Here is a 15,836-nt window from a genome sequence, read left to right on the forward strand (position 1 = left end):
ATTTTTTTGACTCCTAATTAAGCAAAATAACTTTAGCTTCAATTTAGGAGATTGTCAACTACTTTGGACTCAAGCTGTAATTGCAACTTTATTTTACCCTGTGCTTTGTTTGTAATCTTTTTATACATCAAAATGAGAGTTTTATAATTGAATCCTTGGGGCCATGTGTCTCTGCCACAGCAGCATGCTACCTAAAAGAAAGAAAATTGCTTCTCCGTTCTGCGGCAATTCCTAGTTAGTTATCACCTTCAGCTGGGGGACTGAAGGGAAAATAGGATAGCCAAATTCAAGAAAGATAAACCCCTGTCTTAAGTGACATTTAAAACAGAATGTCTATCCCCTGCAATTCTGGCCAGTATGCCTTTGAACGGACCTAACTGACTGTACATCACTGGTCACCTTGACTCCAAGTTTATCCTTGTTTATAGCTAACCCCAACGGAGAAGGAAACAGAACCCAACCCTCAGGGGATATCAAGATAGTAGGAGCCTGTAGGAACAGTAACCTGGTTTGGGTTTGTTTGAACTTTCTCATATCTGATTTTCACAGGAGCTATGTTTTGGATTTTTTGGGTTTTTGTTTTTTTCTATTTTCAACATGCCAGGACCTGGCAGCTTCTTTCGTTCCTCCAGTAACATGCAGGTTAAAAGTTTGTGTCTTATATTGGCTTTTAGCAGGGGGACTAGAATCTTTATTTTCTTGAGTATATATATTGATAATGTCTCACTGTCTAAAGATAGTCCCTACAGCCTAAGAAAGTGATCCTGTTTTGTTGATTTTTGAACGCTCCCCCTATATTCCTTTGGTTTTCCTACAAGCAAAACCAAATACCACTATAAATGCAAAAGCACTTGGTAAACTATAAAGTCATTGATGTAAAGTCCACATATTTCTGAGGACAACGTTTTGCTTGGATTAAAATAAGATGTTCAACTATTTTACATGTTGTGTTTTAATTTGTTGTAGTTTTATGTGCTGAAGAACTAGAGAGAAACTTGCATCATTCATGAAGCCAAAGTAGCCCAACAGGCAAAGGCTTTGACTCCATATTGCAGAAAGCCTTGTGTTAGAGAAAATCTCCAGCTGATATGATGAGACAAACCCAGAATATGTTCTATTTTATGTAGTAATTCAAACAAATGCTGTAACAGTTTCCCCCAATAAATCCTCAACCCCCTGAGAGCAGTGAAGAACACAACTATTTTTGTTTATCATTGTATTCCCATGCCTGGCTTACAGTAGATGTTCAATAAACACTTGTTGAATTAATGAAGGAATCAATATCACATACTTCAGACATCAAACCTTGAATCCAAGAGATTATCAACAACATGAACTTGTTGACAAGTTTCTCCTGCTTTTAAAGCATTTCACTTCCCCATTCAGAGATAATTTGAGATCCTACTATGTGTCAGGCACTGTGCCAGGCTCTGAAACCACAGAAATCAATTAGACATGGCCCATGCTCTCTAGAAACAGATTTTCAATCATTACAACTCATTGCAGTAGGTGCTAAAATAGAAGACATCTGTAAAGAATGGGTGTTCAACTATGCCTTGGTAGTCAGAAAAGAATTCAGAGAGGCATAAAGTCTTAGAGGACTAGTAGGAATTTGCCAGACATACAAGAGTAGAACATTCCAGACAATATACAGAGGAACTAAGTCATGAAGGAATGTAATAGAATGGCATGTTCCAGGAAATATCAATAAGTCATTGTGGCTAGAGAGAGAGGGGAAGTGGTGAGAGACGAGGATGGAGAAATAAGCAGGGGCAAGATCATAAATAGTCTTCTTTATATGCTATCTGACATTAGTATTTAATCCTGTAGGAAATGAGGAGGCTTTGAAGGTACTTAAATCAAATTCATGTTTTAGATGTATCATTCTAGTCACCATAGACGTAGATTGAGAAGTATTGAAGAGATAGAATCTCCAAAACTTAGAAAGCAACTGCACAGGAGAGAGGGAAGGACAGATTTGCAAGTAGATAAAGATGTAAAATTGAAAAGACTTGATACTGACAATGCTGGAGCTGCACATTCATTTTGCTTTGGCTCTTCTATTGGATTCCAGCATACCTGCATCAACAGCCATGGATACCAAATAAAATGCCTTCATGAGCATGTGGACTTTGGGTCAAAGGTTTCCTCCAGATTTTCTTTCTTCCACTTGCTTCTACCCTTCGCATGCATTGCTGACCCTCATTCCCTAGCCTGTTCACCTTTATAATTTGATCACTTCTGCTCATCTAGCCCTATTTGGATTTTGTAGCCTAGCCTCAGTCTATTTTATTTTAACTAGGCCACTTCAGGATGCAATTTCCAATAGTTCTCAGAATATGTGAACCCTCAAAAATGCCCCATCCGGCTCAACCCCTGAGAACCACTGGTTGGGAGTAATGTTGGAACAAAATTCCCTGAGGCTCTCAGTTTTCTTGGTCTTCCATTGCTCATATGAGTGAAGGGGCTGGACTGGAAGGTAGAGACAAGGTTGAAAGTTCCAACTCCCACAGATGACACTCTCCACGCAGCTGGCAAGAATGCGAGTAGAGTACCAAGCCCTTGTTCGTTAGCATCATACATACCCCAGCATACTGCAAGCATCACTCCCAGAGAAATTCACCTGCACTTCTGGAAACTACTTTATTCTAACCTTCAGATTTGAGAGAAAATATATCACATACCTACTCTCATGAATTGCATGGACTGCAGAGAGCTGAGCAGTGATCCAGAACTGTGTAGGTCTTCTGATAGTGCTAGGCAATGTGCTTGATGGCCTTACCCATCAAGGGCACAATGATGCCATTTGTTGCTTCTGCTAAGGAATGAGGTCAGTCGCACCTGGGCCATGGAATTTCAGTTCTTGTCCATGAATTCCAATGTAAGAAAATTGATGAGTGCCCCTCTATCAAAATTACTGGGGCCGCAGTTACCATCTGAGACCATGTCCCACTCCTTCTGACCAGATCTATTGATAGGAGGCTTGATGATGCCACGACTTCCAGTGCCTAGAGCCTCATTCACATAAGGCAAGTGAAAAGTGGAAGAATGCCTTCAAAATGATGCACCTTGGCCAGCTACTATGAGACACTACCATGGCACTTGGTCATCTCTCAGAAATTACTAAGCAAGTCCCTAAAACAGTCAGAAATGTCTGACAAATTCCTGAGAGTTCACCAGGGAATTTAAAAGTTCCTTCCCTGTTTATCTATACTATCACCCAAATAAATGACCACCTGGAAGCTGAAGGTTTGGGTCACCTCTACCCCAATCCTGGCTACCTTGCCTCAGACCCATGGCATTAAAACTTGCAGTTAATTGGAGAAAAAAATGTTACCTAAGTTAGACTTGGCTAAGCCAAACTTTCTTTCTAGAACATTATAACTAAGAGATTAAAAGTCTCAGTTGGGTTGAAACTGGTCTCTACAGTCATATAGATATAGATTTTTCATGTTTTAACTTCATGGTATGGCTTCAAATATCCTAATATTGACTTAGAAACTTGTATTGTAACTGAGGCCACCCACACTTCCAACCAACTAGCTACAAACCTTCAGGGTTCTTACTACTCCTTCAGACACCATAATTCACTGGAATGACTCACAGAACTCAGGAAAGCCCTGTACTTATGATTACAGTTTTATTATAAAGGATACAAATCAAGATTGACCAAATGAAGAAGCACAAAGAATGAGATCTCAGAGGAAACCTGAAACTTCCATGTCCTCAGGATGCATCATCCTGCCAGCACATCAATGTATGATTACCAAACTAGCAAGCTCAGGTGTCCAGATTCAGGTGTCCAGAGTTTTTATTGGGGTTTCATTACATAGGTATGATTGATTGAATTATTGGCCAAATGATTGAACTCAGTCTCCAGCTGCCTTCTCCAGAGGTTGGGAGGTCAGGTTAATATAAAGTGACTCAAATCCCCAAACCTTAATCACATGGTTGGGTCTTTCCAGCACTGCCAGCCCCCATCCTGAAACTATCCAGGGACCTACCATGAATAACAAAGACACTCTTATCACTCAGGGAATTCCAAGGATTTAGAGTCCCCTTACAAGGAATCAGGGACAAAGACCACCCAAATTTTTTATTATACAGAAAAGCAAGCAACAGGAAGCTGCCCTACAAAATGGTCCCTCGATCTCCACAAACACAAGCAAAAGGCACTATGCCTCCATGCCAGCCTGTAAACACTTCTTACAGACAATTTGGCTGGTCAATGTTCCTTATCACCACAAAAATCTCATATAATAATTCACAGTATTGCTTCATTACCCAACATATACCATTCCATAACTCTTATAGCTTCCAGACTGTTATTTACCTCAAAATTCCTGATTATTAGTAACACCCTAGTGGTTGGTACCTAGAAAAGCCAGAGACTACCAATGAAGGTGTATAAAATACCTTCAAAGGCACCAATGACTATTGGATTGAGGCTGTACTGGAGATGAAACATCTGCTCCAAGACAGATGAAACATATGTCTTCCTTAGCAAATTCAAAATCTTTATCCACCCTATGGAAGCTGATATCTAATTATTCCCATCTCTGCATATTCATCCTGCCTTCCCTTGGTCCTTGCTGAGCCTAGTCCATCTAGACCTTTACCCACTTTTACATATTATCTCCCAGTCCCCAAAACAGAAATATTAGACACCTGCTGGTTGGCACCTTGGCTCTCTCTCCCATGGTACTTAATACCATGGAGATTTTATGGAGCTAGAAAAATGGTAGTGGGAATCAGCCTCCCACTGCAAAATTATCCTAGACCCTGGTCAGGGCCTTTCATGAAGCTTTCCTGAGTGGGTTGGGTGGGGAGTTTAGGGGAGTGGGGTGAGGCGTTGCAGCAGCCATACTGAACACCATCTCATTTCTTTCTGGCCTGCTGTCACACTGAACTCTCCTTCTTCCTCTGTACTCTGCCCTGCCTCTGTCTGACTCCAAACCTTTGGTTCTCTACACCCCAAACTTTGAACCTACCTCGGGCCCTGTGAATTTTTTATTCAAATCAAGTGTTCCCATCAAATGGCTCTTATCTTTTCCTAATGGACTTCGTTTGCCCTTTGATTTGTGACTCTACGCTGCTGTCTGTGAAAGCCTGATAAGCCCATCTGAACCTTACAGGAGAGGAGACAAGCAACCCACACATTTGGAGTTACCAAAGATTGGCTAGTTGGTAATGTATATAATTTCCAGGAAGGCAAACATTTATAATAATAAGAGCTAACATTTATCTGCTACTTACTATGGACCAGAAACTATTCTAACACATTTCAGGCTTTAATTCATTTAATCCTTACTATAGCTCTTTGAGGTAGATTCTTTATTATTCCAGTTTTACAGATTAGGAAACCAAGACTCAAAGAAGTAAAGTAACTTTCCAAAAAATACACAGCTAGTAAGTGCAGAGCCACATGCAAACTAGGAAGAGAAGTCTCACCAGAAATCAACCCTACCAGCACCTTGCTGTTGGACTTCCAGCCTCCAGAACTATGAGAAAACAAATGTCTGCTATTAAAGCCCCCCAGTCTGTAGTATTTTTTTTATGACAGCCCTACCAGACTAATATAATCTCCTTCAAATTTTTACTCAAAAGTCACCCCTTTTGGCCACCCTATGTACACTTTTAACCACCATCTCCTCATTTCTGGGTTTAGAACCATATATCACAGATTACATTTTTGTAATTTGTTTACTGTCTGCCTCTTCAACTAGAATGTAAATTCTATAAGTGCAGAGATTTTTGTCAGTTTTGTTCACTAGTATATCCCCAGCATCTAATGCAGTGTCTGACACATAGTAAGTGTTCAATAGATAAATGAAAGGAGGGAAGAAAGTCCAGGAGCTGACTGGCTTCGTCCTCCTCATATCCCACCAAACTCTATAGGACAGAATGGAGTCAGGGTTGGGACAATAAGTGAAACCTGGTCTGTATGTAGAATTGGGTCAGCATGATTGGCAAATATCAACTTCAACAAACAATCAGAGTAACCAGAGTCAGAAAATCAAACTAGGTCCAAACCAAGGAGATGTCTGAAGTCATTAAAAACTTAAGGGTATCTAGGCAGCCAGTGACTAACTCTGCCCTACACCTGGTTGTTAAGGCTTGTGGCTTTTACTTCTGATTATTTCACCTGTTCAGATACCTGCATTCAAAGGCTTCTCACTCTTATTTTACCACTCTTGTCCTTAGCTCAGGCAGAATTGGTGGTGATCTGAGGAATGATATGCAAGTTTACTCAGTGCCTTCAAAAGTTTCCTTCTCTGGGCTTCCCTGGTGGCGCAGTGGTTGAGAGTCCATCTGCCGATGCAGGGGATGCAGGTTCGTGCTCCGGTTCAGGAAGATCCCACATGCCGCAGAGTGGCTAGGCCCATGAGCCATGGCCGCTGAGTCTGTGCGTCAGGAGCCTGTGCTCCACAACGGGAGAGGCCACAACAGTGAGAGGCCCGCGTACCACAAAAAAAAAAAAAAAAAAAAAAAAGTTTCCTTCCCTTATAAAGCTTGAGAGTCCTAGAAAAGGAAATGCTTATAGTGTTCCCCCAGGTAGCAGCTAGGAGTCTCTCCAGGGTCCACCAGGGGTCCCTTGCTTCATCCTAGCTTCCTCCACTGTCTATCTTTCATTGCTGGCCACTTGGATTTCACCTCTCTCCTCAGTCTTTTTTGATGGCATCTTAGTTTTGTTTTCATCCCTGGATGCTGCCTCTTGAATTAATTTAAGCACTTTATTCAGAAGTCTCTTAACAGTTGAACCCAGGATCTCGGGATCCTACTCCTGCATGAGTGGATTGAGAGCAAAGCAATAAAGACAAACTCTGCGACACTCCCCTTCTCCCAGCCACCTCCCCTCTACTTACAGCTTCTTCTCAACACTAGGGGGTGCTACTCACACTGTCATTTTACCCTATTTTGTGCTACACAAACCCCACAGTCATGCTCTTCATCCCTAAACTTCCATCAGTCACATCTAGTGATGAAACATTTATCATTAAAGCCTAAATCTATGACTCCCACTGAAATATGGATAAACCTTGCACCAGTTCCTCATGTAGAAAAAGACTTACCATTAACTAGGGTTTTGACCTTAACCTATAGAACCTACTTGCAACACTGAGAAGAAGGTCGGGGGAAAATTTTTTTGTTAATGTCATAGAATATCTGACTCCATGTATTCTGTGTATTCACTTCAGGACCAGGCAAGTACAGGGGACTCCTTGTTCTGATCCAAAATGAGAAGAGAGATATCCTTCTCTGAAGGAAGAGGTTGTTTGTGGCAGTAGAGGGAGAAGGAAGAGGATCAATAATTGGGATCAGTGGATGAAAAGAAAGAAAAAAAGGAAGGTCACACATGCCGAGGACTGAGGGGGTGGAGGGAGTGCAGGCATGGTGGGATTTGAGGGCCACCTGCACCTAGGAGCCTTGGGTAGGTATCGCTGGTCAGCTGGGGTGCTGTGGGCTGGGAGTGTGGAACGTTGTTCCGAGGTGGTGGTGGTTGTGGGAACAGAGGAGGAGCAAGCGCCTTGCTGAGTTCTTTGGGCCAAGCGGCTGTGGTGGTTGTTGCCATGGAGACATCGAGCAGTCAGAACAAGTCTGTTTTGGTTTGTATTGTAAATACCTGGGGGCGGAGACAAGATGGTGGAATAGAAGGATGTGACCTCACCGCCTCTTAAGAAAACACCAAAATCACAACTAACTGCTGATCAACCATTGACAAAAAAACGCTGGAACCTACCAAAAAAGGTATCCTACAACCAAAGACAAAGAAGAAGCCAAAATGAGACAGGGGCAAACAGCAGAAGCAAGAACTACAACCCTGCAACCCATGGAATGGAAACTGCAATCACAGAAAGCTAGACAAAACAAGATGGCAGAGGAATATGTCCCAGATTAAGGAACAAGATAAAAGCCCAGAAAAACAACTAAGTGAAGTGGAGATAGGCAATCCACCTGAAAAAGAATTCAGAGTAATGATAGTAAAGATGTTCCAAGATCTCAGAAAAAGAATGGAGGCACAAATTAAGAAGTTACAAGAAATGTTTAACAAAGACCTAGAAGAACTAAAGAACAAACAGAGATGAACAGTACAATAACTGAAATGAAAAATTCGCTAAAAGTAATCAATAGCAGAATTAGTGAGGCAGAAGAACAGACAAGTGAGCCAGAAGACAGAATGGTGGAAATGACTGCCATGGAACAGAACAAAGAAAATGAATGAAAATAAATAGGGACTTCCCTGGGTGGTGCAATGGTTAAGAATATGCCTGCCAATGCAGGGGATACAGGTTCGAGCCCTGGTCCAGGAAGATCCCACACGCTGTGGAGCAACAAAGCCCGTGCACCACAACTACTGAGCCTGCAATCTAGAGCCCACAAGCCACAATTACTGAGCTCAAGTGCCACAACTACTGAAGCCCATGCACCTAGAGCACGTGCTCCAGAGCAAGAGAAGCCACCGCAATGAGAAGCCTGCACACTGCAACAAAGAGTAGCCCCCACTCACTGCAACTAGAGAAAGCCCGCACACAACAACAAAGACCAAACACAGACAAAAATAAGATATAAATTAATTAATTAATTTTTAAAAAAGAGATTCAAATTTTTTAAAAAAGAGAAGAAAGACAGTCTGAGTGACCTCTAGGACAACACTAAACACACCAACATTCGCATTATAGAGGTCCCAGAAGGAGAATATATAGAGAGAAAGGACCTGAGAAAATATTTGAAGAGATAATAGCTGAAAACTTCCCTAACATGAGAAAGGAAATAGTCACTCAAATCCAGGAGGCACAGAGTCCCAGGCAGGATACACCTAAGGAGGAACACACTGAGACACACAGTAATCAAACTGACAAAAATTAAAGACAAAGAAAAAATAAAAAGCAACAAGAGAAAGGCAACAAATAATGTACAAGGGAACTCCCATAAGATTATCAGCTGATTTCTCAACAAAAACTCTGCAGGCCAGAAGCGAGTGGCACAATATATTTAAAATGGTGAAAGGGAAGAACCTACAACAAAGAATACTCTACGCAGCAAGGCTCTCATTCAGATTTGACAGAGAAATCAAAAGCATTACAGACAAGCAAAAGCTAGATGAATTCAGCACCACAAGACCAGCTTTGTGACAAATACTAAAGGAACTTCTCTAGGCTGAAAAGAAAAGGCCACAACTAGCAACAAGAAGATGACAAATGGAAAGCTCACTGGTAAAGGCAAACATACAGTAGAGGTAGGAAATCATCCACACACAAATATGATATCAAAACCAGAAATCATAGCTGTATTTACAATAGCCAGGACATGGAAGAAACCTAAGTGTCCATCGACAGATGAATGGATAAAGAAGATGTGGTACATGCATACAATGGAATATTACTCAGCCATTAAAAGAAATTAAATTGAGTTATTTGTAATGAGGTGCATGGACCTAGAGTCTGTCATACAGAGTGAAGTAAGTCAGAAAGAGAAAAACAAATACCACATGCTAACACATATATATGGATACTAAAAAAAAAAAAAAAAAGGGTTCTTCAGAACCTAGGGGCAGGACAGGAATAAAGACACAGACATAGAGAATGGACTTGAGGATACGGGTAGGGGGAAGGGTAAGCTGGGACGAAGTGAGAGAGTGGCATGGACATATATACACTACAAACTGTAAAATACAAAGCTAGTGGGAAGCAGCTGCATAGCACAGGGAGATCAGCTCAGTGCTTTGTGACCACCTAGAGGGGTGGGATGGGGAGGGTGGGAGGGAGACCCAAGAGGAAGGAGATATGGGGATGTGTGTATATGTATAGCTGATTCACTTTGTTATAAAGCAGAAGCTAACACACCATTGTGGAGCAATTATACTCCAATAAAGATGTTTAAAAAAGAAAAAAGAAAACAGCAATCATGAGGAGAGTACAAATGCAAGATATTGGAAATGCATTTGAAATTAAAAGACTAACAACTTAAAACAATCTTATCTATATATAGACTGCTATATCAAAACCTCATGGTAACCACAAATCAAAAATCTATAATATATATACACACAAAATAGAAAAAGGAATCTGAACATAACACTAAATATGGTCACCAAACCACAAGAGAAGAGAACAAAAGAGGAAGGGAAGAAATAACACCTACAAAAACAAATCCAAAACAGTTAACAAAGTGGCAATAAGAATATACATATCAATAATTACCTTAAATGTAAATGGATTAAATGCTCCAACCAAAAGATATAGACTGGCTGAATGGATACAAAAACAAGACCTGTTTATATGCCGCCTACAAGAGCGCCATTTCAGATCTAGAGATACTTACAGACTGAAAGTGAGGGGATGGAAAAAGTTATTCCATGCAAATAGAAATCAAAAGAAAGCTGGAGTAGTAATACTCATATGAGACAAAATAGATTTTAAACTAAAGATTGTTACAAGAGACAAGAAAGGACACTACCTAATGATGAAGTGATCAACCCAAGAAGAAGGTACAACAGTTGTAAATATACATGGACCTAACATAGGAGCAACTCAATATATAAGGCAAATACTAACAGCCATAAAAGGAGAAATTAACAGTAACACAGTAATAGTGGGGGACTTTAACACCCCACTTTCATCAATGAACAGATCATCCAGACAGAAAATCAATAAGGAAACACAGGCCTTAAATGACACATTAGATCAGATGTACTTAATTGATATTTATAGAGCATTCCATCCAAAAGGAGCAGAATATACATTCTTCTCAGTGCACATAGAACATTTTCCAGGATTGATCTGGGCCACAAAATGAGGCTCAGAATGTTTAAGAAAACTGAAATCATATCAAGCATCTTTTCTGACTACAACATTATGAGATTAGAAATCAACTACAAGAAAAAAAACTAAAAAACACAAACATGTGGAGGCTAAACAATATGCTACTAAAAAACCAATGGATCACTGAAGTAATCAAAGAGAAAATCAAAAAATACCTAGAGACAAATGAAAATGAAAGCATGATGATCCAAAACCTATGGAATGCAGCAAATGCAGTTCTAAGAGGGAAGTAGCAGTATAGCAATACAATCTGACCTCAGGAAACAAGAAAAATTCTCATATAAAGAACCTAACCTTACACCTAAAGCAACTAGAGAAAGAAGAACAAAGAAAACCCAAAGTTAGTAGAAGGAAAGAAATCATAAGGATCAGAGCAGAAATAAATAAAATAGAGATGAAGAAAACAATAGAAAAGATCAATGAAACTAAAATCTGGTTCTTTGAAAAGATAAACAAAATTGATAAACCTTTAGCCATACTCATCAAGAAAAAAATGGAGAGGACTCAAATCAATAAAATTAGAAATAAAAAAGGAAAAGTTACAACGGACACTATAGAAATATTTATAAAGGATCGTAAGAGACTACTACAAGTAACTATATGCCAATAAAAGGGACAACCTGAAGAAATGGACAAATTCTTAGAAAGGTACATTCTCCCAAGACTGAACCAGGAAGAAATAGAAATTATGAACAGACCATTCACAAGTACTGAAATTGAAACTGTGATTTTAAAACTCCCAACAAACAAAAGTTCAGGACCAGGGAATTCCCTGGTGGCACAGTGGTTGAGAGTCCACCTGCCAATGCAGAGGACACAGGTTCAATCCCTGGTCCGGCAGGATCCCATATGCCGTGGAGCAGCCAGGCCTGTGCATCACAACTACCGAGCCTGTGCTCTAGAGCCTGCAAGCCACAACTACTGAGCCCACGCACCACAACTACTGAAGAACACATGCCCTAGAGCCTACACGCCGCAACTACTGCAGCCTGCGCACTCCAGGGCCCATGTGTCGCAACTACTGAGTCCACATGCTGCAACTACTGAAGCCCGTGCACCTAGAGCATGTGATTTGCAACAAGAGAAGCTACCACAATGAGAAGCCCACGCACTGCAACAAAGAGTAGCCCCCGCTCGCCGCAACTAGAGAAAGCCCGCACACAGCAATGAAGACCCAACACAGCCAAAAAAAAAAGTCCAGGACCAGATGGCTTCAAAGGCAAATTTTATCAAATATTTAGAGAAGAGTTAACACCTATCCTTCTGAAACTATTCCAAAACATGGCAGTGGAAGGAACACTCCCAAACTCATTCTGTGAGGCCACCATCACCCTGATAGCAAAACCAGATAAAGATACCACAAAAAAACAAAAAATACAGGCCAATAACACTGAGGAACATAGACACAAAAATCCTCAACAAAATGCCAGCAAACCAAATCCGACAATATATTAAAAGGATCATACACTATGATCAAGTGGGATTGATACCAGGGACTCAAGGTTTTTTCAATATCTGCAAATCAGTCAGTGTGATACACCACATCAACAAATTGAAGAATAAAATATGATCATCTCAATAGATGCAGAAAAAGCTTTTAACAAAATTCAACACCCATTTATGATTAAAAACTCTCCAGGGGACTTCCCTGGTGGCGCAGTGGTTGAGAGTCCACCTGCCGATGCAGGGGACACGGGTTCGTGCCCCAGTCCGGGAAGATCCCACATGCCGCAGAGCGGCTGGGCCCGTGAGCCATGGCCGCTGAGTCTGCACGTCTGGAGTCTGTGCTCCACAACGGGAGAAGCCACAACAGTGAGAGGCCCGTGTAATGCAAAAAACAAACAAACAAACAAAACTCTCCAGGAAGTGCGCATAGAGGGAACATACCTCAACATAATAAAACCCATTTATGAAAAACCTACAGCTAACATCATACTCAATGGTGAAAAGCTGAAAGCATTTCCTCTAAGATCAGGAACAAGACAAGGGTGTCCATTCTCACCACTTTTATTCAACATAGTTTTGGAATTCCTAGCTACAGCAATCAGAGAAGCAAGAGAAAAAAAAGGAATCCAAATTGGAAAAGAAGTCAAACTATCACTGTTTGCAGATGACATGATACTATACATAGAAAATCCTAAAGATGCTACCAGAAATCTACTAGATCTCATCAATGAATTCGGTAAAGTTGCAAGTTACAAAATTAATACACAGAAATCTGTTGAATTTCTATACACTAACAAGGAAAGATCAGAAAGAAAAATTCAAGAAACAATCCCATTCACCATTGCATCAAAAAGAAAAAAATACCCAGGAATAAACCTACCTAAGAAGGTAAATACCTGTACTCCAAAAACTAAGAGACACTGATGAAAGAAATTGAAGATGACACAAACAGATGGAAAGATATACCATGTTCTTGGATTGGAAGAATGAATATTGTCAAAATGACTATACCACCCAAGGCAATCTACAGATTCAATGCAATCCCTATCAAGTGGCATTTTTCACAAAACTAGAAAAAAAAAACCTTAAAATTTGTATGGAGACACAAAAGACCTCAAATAGCCACAGCAATTTTGAGAAAGAAAAATGGAGCTGGAGGAATCAGGTTCCCCTGACTTCAGACTATATTACAAAGCTACAGTCATCAAAACAGTATCATACCGGCACAAAAACAGAAATATAGATCAATGGAACAGGATAGAAAGCCCAGAAATAAACCCACACACCTATGGTCAATTAATCTATGACAAAGGGGGCAAGAACATACAATGGAGAAAAGACAGTCTCTTCAATAAATGGTGTTGGGAAAACTGGATAGCTACATGTAAAAAAATGAAATTAGAACATTCTTTAACATCATACACAAAAAAACCCACAAAATGTTTAATCCATTTTGACCTAAATGTAAGACCTGATACTATAAAACTCTTAGAGGAAAACATAGGAAGAACACTCTTTGACATAAATCACAGCAATATCTTTTTCAATCCATCTCCCAGAGTAATGGAAATAAAAACAAAAATAAACAAATGGGACCTAATTAAGCTCAAAAGCTTTTTCACAGCAAAGGAAACCACAAACAAAACGAAAAGACAAATCTCAAAATGGGAGAAAATATTTGCAGATGATGCAACCTACAAGGGATTAATCTCCAAAATATACAAATAACTCATGCAGCTCAATATCAAAAAAACAAATAACCCAACCAAAAAAATGGGCAGAAGACCTAGACATTTTTCCAAGGAAGACCAACAGATGGCCAAGAGGCACATGAAAGGATGCTCGCATTGACATCACATTATTAGAGAAATACTAATCAAACTACAATGACCTCACACTAGTCAGAATGGCTATCATCAAAAAGTCTACAAACAATAAATGCTGGAAAGGGTGTGGAGAAAGGGGAACTCTCCTACACTGTTGTTGGGAAGGTAAATTGGTACAACCACTATGGAGAACAGTATGGAGGTTCCTCAAAAAACTAAAAATAGAGTGCCATATGATCCAGCAATCCCACTCCTGGACATATATCCGGAGAAAATGATGGTTTGAAAAGACACATGCACCCCAATGTTCACTGCAGTGCTGTCTACAATAGCCAAGACTTGGAAGCAACCTAAACATCCATCAACAGAGGAATGGATAAAGAAGATGTGATATATATATACAACGGAATTTACTCAGCCATTAAAAAGAATGAAATAATGCCATTTGCAGCAACATGGATGGACCTAGAAATTGTCATACTGAGTGAAGTGAGACAGAGGAAGAGAAATATCGTATGATATAGCTTATATGCGGAATCTAAAAGGAAATGATACAAATGAATGTATTTACAAAACAGAAATAGACTCACAGACTTAGAGAATGAACTTATGGTTACCAGGAAGGGAAGGGTGGAGGGAAGGGATAGTTAGGGAGTTCGGGACTGACATGTACACACTGCTATATTCAAAAAGGATAACTAACAAGGACCTACTGTATAGCACAGGGAACTCTGCTCAATGTTATGTGGCAGCCTCAATGGGAGGGGAGTCTGGGGGAGAATGGATACATGTATATGTATGGCTGAGTCACTTTGCTGTGCACCTGAAACTATCACAGCATTGTTATTTGGCTATACTCCAATATAAAATAAAAGGTTAAAAAAAATAGATAACCAGCAAGGACCTACTGTACAGCATAGGGAACTCTGCTAAATATTCTGTAATAACCTAAATGGGAAAAGAATTTGAAAAAGAATAGATACACGTATGTGTATAACTGAATCACTTTGCTGTACACCTGAAACTAACACAACATTGTTAATCAACTATACTCCAATATAAAATAAAATTTTTTTAAAAAAAGAAAGTAAAAGAAAATTGTGTCAGGAGCTACTCTGAAGCTAAGCAAGGGAAAATTCTCAGCTTCTCACATCATTCTCTGGTCCCCAGACTCTGAAAGCCTCCAGCTCCACACCTCATTACCCTCCTCCCAATCATCTCTTAGGGAGATTCACTGCCCTAGGCAACAGAGGCTCAGAAATGGGGGATGGAAAGGAGGGAAGATGCTCCATTCCTGGCATGCTTAGTTGGACCCCTGAACATATTTCGCTGTAAAAATACTGCTTGTTGAATGGCCACGTCTTATAGTTCTGTTGGAACTCCACTTCAAAGCATTATAGGTTAAATATAGCTAACCACCATGTACAACATGGTTTCTATGGAGAATGCATTCTGAGTTCCACATAACTCACTTCTACAAACAAACCACTGGAATTCTGGCATTCCAACAGGGGGACTGCCTGTGCAACTCTCAAATGAGAGAGGAAGATATATTAATGTGTTTTGGGACTGTTGGCTTCATCAGACAAGGAAAGACTGTGTGTCTTTTTTGCTTGAGAGCCTTCTTATATTGCCTCCTGATCATTCTAGAGATAAAGAAATACAAGAGAACAAGTAAAATATAAGAGAACGAGTAAAAGTCGGAAGGAGGTATAATTTTAGCTTCTTTGGGCATTTTGAT

At 40.1% G+C, this 15,836-nt stretch overlaps 1 protein-coding gene across 3 annotated transcripts in view; it reads right to left on the minus strand.

Moving 5' to 3' along the window:
* RANBP6 (RAN binding protein 6) overlaps positions 1 to 15,836 on the minus strand; it is a 318,886-nt gene that overhangs the window by 266,734 nt on the left and 36,316 nt on the right. The gene's annotated exons all lie outside the window — the stretch shown is intronic.

Source organism: Globicephala melas, chromosome 6 (assembly GCF_963455315.2).
Source record: "Globicephala melas chromosome 6, mGloMel1.2, whole genome shotgun sequence".
In the NCBI taxonomy this organism is placed as follows: Eukaryota; Metazoa; Chordata; class Mammalia; order Artiodactyla; family Delphinidae; genus Globicephala; species Globicephala melas.